Below are 6,000 nucleotides of genomic sequence, written 5' to 3'. Positions count from 1 at the left end.
AAGGATGATTTTCAATGATAACATGGTCCTGGGTGGAGAAGGAGAACTTAGGTCTAGACCATGTGAGCCAGGGTTGGGGTCAATTCCATTTCAATTCAGGAAGTAAACTGAAATTCTGATTTTTGTCAATGCCAATACTTTTCAATTAGAAATATTAGGAATTGGAATTTCATTTGACATTTTACTGGAATTGACCCCAACCCTGATGTGAGCCAAGTGTTGGCTAACTTATGCCTCGGGCCTGGAGTTATTCCTGAGCAGGATAACCTATGGTGGTCAGAAACGCCTCTGCCCTAGTTAGTCAGGTGATCAGGAACACCTCAGGGCCCCAGTTAGTCAGGTGATCAGGAACACCTCAGGGCCCCAGTTAATCTGGTCAGGTGATCAGGAACACCTCAGGGCCCCAGTTAGTCAGGTGGTCAGGAACACCTCTGGGCCCCAGTTAGTCAGGTGGTCAGGAACACCTCTGGGCCCCAGTTAGTCAGGTGGTCAGGAACACCTCAGGGCCCCAGTTAGTCAGGAACACCTCAGGGCCCCAGTTAGTCAGGTGGTCAGGAACACCTCAGGGCCCCAGTTAGTCAGGTGGTCAGGAACACCTCTGGGCCCCAGTTAGTCAGGTGGTCATGAACACCTCAGGGCCCCAGTTAGTCAGGTGATCAGGAACACCTCAGGGCCCCAGTTAGTCAGGTGATCAGGAACACCTCAGGGCCCCAGTTAGTCAGGTGATCAGGAACACCTCAGGGCCCCAGTTAGTCAGGTGGTCAGGAACACCTCAGGGCCCCAGTTAGTCAGGTGGTCAGGAACACCTCAGGGCCCCAGGTGATCAGGAACACCTCAGGGCCCCAGTTAGTCAGGTGGTCAGGAACACCTCAGGGCCCCAGTTAGTCAGGTGGTCAGGAACACCTCAGGGCCCCAGGTGGTCAGGAACACCTCAGGGCCCCAGTTAGTCAGGTGGTCAGGAACACCTCTGGGCCCCAGTTAGTCAGGTGGTCAGGAACACCTCAGGGCCCCAGTTAGTCAGGTGATCAGGAACACCTCAGGACCCCAGTTAGTCAGGTGGTCAGGAACACCTCTGGGCCCCAGTTAGTCAGGTGGTCAGGAACACCTCAGGGCCCCAGTTAGTCAGGTGGTCAGGAACACCTCAGGGCCCCAGGTGGTCAGGAACACCTCTGGGCCCCAGGTGGTCAGGAACACCTCTGGGCCCCAGTTAGTCAGGTGGTCAGGAACACCTCAGGGCCCCAGTTAGTCAGGTGGTCAGGAACACCTCAGGGCCCCAGTTAGTCTGGTGGTCAGGAACACCTCAGGGCCCTAGTTAGTCAGGTGATCAGGAACACCTCAGGGCCCCAGTTAGTCAGGTGATCAGGAACACCTCAGGGCCCCAGTTAGTCAGGTGGTCAGGAACACCTCAGGGCCCCAGTTAGTCAGGTGGTCAGGAACACCTCAGGGCCCCAGTTAGTCAGGTGGTCAGGAACACCTCAGGGCCCCAGTTAGTCAGGTGGTCAGGAACACCTCAGGGCCCCAGGTGGTCAGGAACACCTCAGGGCCCCAGTTAGTCAGGTGGTCAGGAACACCTCAGGGCCCCAGGTGGTCAGGAACACCTCAGGGCCCCAGTTAGTCAGGTGATCAGGAACACCTCAGGGCCCCGCCCCAGTTAGTCAGGTGGTCAGGAACACCTCAGGGCCCCAGTTAGTCAGGTGATCAGGGACACCTCAGGGCCCCAGTTAGTCAGGTGGTCAGGAACACTTCTGGGTCTTAAGCTGCTTCGTGTAGATCTGAAAGGATAAGTGTGAGCATAAAGGGCAAGTTGAATTTTTTACTAAAAGGCCATAAACAAACTATAAAGTTTTATATGGTAGTATAAATGTAACCATATAGTTTTACTGTTGATGATGGCAAATTGCTGGTTTTACTGCAGTAAAGTCTATTCCAGTGACATGACTGGCGGGTCGTTCCATGTCATGACACCCACCATCTGTGATTGTTCTGAAATCGTTTCTGTATTTAGAAATTAGCATTCATACAACATTATTTTGTTGAAATATAATTTGAAGCTAATTTATTGCTCCCAAATTTGGCAAGTTTCATTTATAGAATTCATATAATATTCAATATATATAGTACCTAACATCCGATTTGGACCCAACTTTTTTCTAATAATGAGTAAGACATGAGGAATAAAAATGTTTTGTCACAAGCTACCCACAAACTGAGTATACAGTATCAGTTCTCTATTTCTGAGAAGTAGTATGGAGCTGCGGCTCGGAGTATTGTTTCTTCATGCTATGTAATGGATTCTCAGTGGGGTTTTTTTCCGCTGTTCAGAAAAATGAGTCATTGAAGTTGTTAGGTTTGTGTCCCTTCCTTCACCCTAATATCACCAGGTTCTGACTAGGGCTGTTACGGTGACCGTATTACCGCCACACCCGAAAGTCACGAGTCATGAAGGCAGTCAAATTCCACGTGACCGTTTAGTCACGGTAATTAGGCTTCTCCATGCTCTGATGCTGCTGATGGTCATTAGTAGCCTACCAAACTTGCTAACTTCCTGGTACTCAGCACTCTATTGTCCCTCTAATCACTCTGACATCAATGCAAATGTAATCGAAAATCTAATCAAAAACTTTATGAGACCCCATGACCTCATGTTGCGCAACATTTCTAAAGGCTATGCAATTGTGTGAGAAAAAACAAGAGTGATGGCCTCTATTAAAAAGAGGAGGATCCCATCAGCTTTCTATAGGCTAGGCCTACTATATTTATTTCTCAACTTTCCTAATATTAAGCACATTGCTTATCTTTACAACAGGAGTGTAGCCTACCTGGCTGGCATGAAAATGAACCACGGGGAAAAGCGTCCTCCATTCGCTATTTAAGTGCATAGACGACATGTATTTTTTTCCCCGTTTCGAGACAGGTGCATGATAATGGTCCATTCTAAATCAAAACAAATTTCACACATTATTTAGTATATGTAAAGACAATATTAAATCAAGAATAGTCTGATGGGTGACAATATTAGCCTATCACTTGTGAATGATGTATTATCACTTGTGAATGATGCCCAGCGTAAGGCAAGAAGCAATGCATACCTTTTTTTTTGGCTACTTTTTCTAATCATAGTCCCACACCTCATGTAACCTAGCCCGTAGGCCTATATGTTTTGATAAGGTTTGTATCACAACTAAAGTTGCCAAATAACTTCTTAAAATTAAGCACATTAATCCGCTTTATAACGTGGTGTAGAGCCTAACTGGCATACATACGCAGCGCGTGAGTTTCAAGTTTGGGGAAGATAATCTTCACCATAAAAATGCACCTTTATATAATAATAATAATATGCCATTTAGCAGACGCTTTTATCCAAGCGACTTACAGTCATGTGTGCATACATTTTTACGTATGGATGGTCCCCCCGGGATCGAACCCACTACCCTGGGCTATAAGCGCCATGCTCTACCAATTGAGCTACAGAGGACCATAGAAGCATTACATGCATAATGGCATTTGCGGTCAGTTTTGATAATTATGTTTTCCTGCTAATGTAACATTGGCGCTTATAGGCTAATGCGTGTGAATGTGAAGAAATAGCCTAATAGTTTATCAAGCTATTTTAAGCTAAACGTTCTGATCTGTTGTGTCAGCCTCATTGCGTAAAAAAAAGTTTTTTTTTGATGCTAGTGGTTGTATTAATTTGGGATCTATCGCATCCCACAACTGTCCCAGACTATGTTTGGATAATTAATTTATCGCGTAGAATAGAATAGGTCACCTTTTTGTACTATGGGGGATAGTAGGTTAACATATGGCTAGTGATTTTGCTGTTCGTTAGGCCTACTCATCTTGTTGGCTGACGAAAAAAGTAAAATGTGGACCGTTATCTTCAATATGTGCCTCGGCATTGGATAAGGACACGCGCAGTTGCGTCCCCGACGTGTCTGTCTTCACTTGTAGCCTGTGAGAAAGCTCCCAATCACGTGACTGAGAGCCATGTGAGTGAGAGGTGCTTCAGAGTATGCAGCACGCAGGGAGAAGGGAATTAAAATTATTATATTCAGCCCAAGGGCATAACGGCCACTGGCCGCAAAAGGCATGGATTTTTTTTTTTAGGTGGCATTACGACCATACAAAGGGGATGGTGCCGGGAAATTCAAGGCATTATCAAGTGCTTGTGAAATTGTGAATGAGCGACTGATGAAGTGTGTGCAGCCTGCGTAAGAAACAGAGCAGAGCTCAGGCCTTTCATGAGACTTTATTCAAATCATCATTAGAGTCGCATCATGCAGCCTTAGAATGTATTAAAAATCAAAACATTTAGCCCAACGTTTGTATCACGACTAAAGTTACATAAATAACTCTAAATTAAGCATATAGGAGTACCTGTTTCTTTGTTAACCGCTCAACACAGAATAGGAGTTTGGAGAAAATACCTTTCATTTTATTCAGCTTTGTTCAATTGTATTCTTCATAGTATAAAATAATGCCATGGAATTCTAAGCAAATCTTGTCTGCTAAATGAACTAGTGTAGCCCACAGCCATTTGGCATAGCCAGATCAGGGCCTAACATAAGGACAACTCAGAGTATGCTATTCTGTTCTTCTGAAATAGATACATTTTCTTCATATCATGTTTCTTTAGACCTGTCTAAAATAAATAATGGATTTATTGTGAAGGTGTAGGCTATATTACATGGATTTATTATACTTTTTTAAAATGTAGATGTTCCAAAGGTCTGCATCAGTGTCTTGTAGGCGATGTGTGGAAGCAAGGAGATGCTAAATGTGTTTTTGTTAATTAACGGTCAATTACTGTGAGACCGGCGGTTATTTGCTTGACAATCACCGGCTGATGAAATTCTGTGACCGCCACGGCCCTAGTTCTGACCACTAGATGGTGCTGTCCCTGCTATTAGGTGATTAAGAGAATCGTTTCCACCCTCAATGTTAAAGGTATAGTTCACCCAAATTACATTTACAATAAATTAACCAAATTAGATTTGATCATGAAGCATGAAAATGCTAATATAGATACCATTGACTTGCATTGATTTGTGCCACAGTTGCTAAAAAGTTAGCATTTGAAACAGTCGCCAACAAAATCAAAGCATGGGTTGCTGCCATACCATGTTAATAGACTGCTTACAGTGTAAGGAAACCAGATGTAATTTTGTAATAATAGCAGGAACAGCACCATCTAGTGGTCAGAATCTGGTAATATCAGGATGTAGGATGGGACAACCTGGACTCGGGGTAGACGTCACATAGTAAATGTAAATCCAGGACACCCCAATTAGTATGATATGTTACGTTTCGTATGCTATGCATTAATTTGTGGCTGTCCATAATCCATTTTTGTATAATATGTTCCGAATAACAATTCGTATGATATGTTCCCCGAATTGCAATTTGTACAATTTCTTACTTATTGTAATTCAAACAATATGTTACGAATTTGCCAAACATATGATATGTTATGAATTCCAATTTGTTGTGGCTAATGTTAGCTAGGTGTTTAATGTTAGCTAGGTGGCTAACATTAGCTAGCCTAGGGATTAAGGTTAGGGGTTAAAGTTAGGGTTAAGATCAGGGTTAAGGTTAGGATTTAGGTTAAAGGGTAAGGGTTAGCTAACATGCTAAGTAGTTACAAAGTAGCTAAAAAGTAGTAAGTAGTTGCTAATTAGCTAAAATGCTAAAGTTGTCTTTGATGAGATTCGAACACACAACCTTTGGGTTGCTAGACGTTCACGTTACATGCTCAACCATCCACCCCAACCAACCACCCTACGTACGTTTCTGTCTTAAGTAACTTTCTGTCTTATGTAACCATACCAAACGTAACATATCATACTAATTTGAGTGTCTTGACTTTTACGTTTTACTATGTTACGTCAAGTCTATGAGACCAGGCTGGATGGGACATAAACCTAACAACTTCTATGACAAATTGCTCTGAACAGGGAAACCATCACCAAATTCACTGAGAATACATTACATAGTATGAAG

At 43.6% G+C, this 6,000-nt stretch overlaps 1 protein-coding gene across 1 annotated transcript in view; it reads left to right on the top strand.

Moving 5' to 3' along the window:
- Nucleotides 1-6,000, top strand: part of LOC121564845 (solute carrier family 46 member 3-like) — a 42,984-nt gene that overhangs the window by 19,779 nt on the left and 17,205 nt on the right. The gene's annotated exons all lie outside the window — the stretch shown is intronic.

This window comes from Coregonus clupeaformis, chromosome 27 (genome assembly GCF_020615455.1).
Source record: "Coregonus clupeaformis isolate EN_2021a chromosome 27, ASM2061545v1, whole genome shotgun sequence".
NCBI classification, from domain to species: Eukaryota; Metazoa; Chordata; class Actinopteri; order Salmoniformes; family Salmonidae; genus Coregonus; species Coregonus clupeaformis.
The sequence above is the reverse complement of the archived record's forward strand: the minus strand, read 5'-3'. Positions and strand labels throughout refer to the sequence as shown.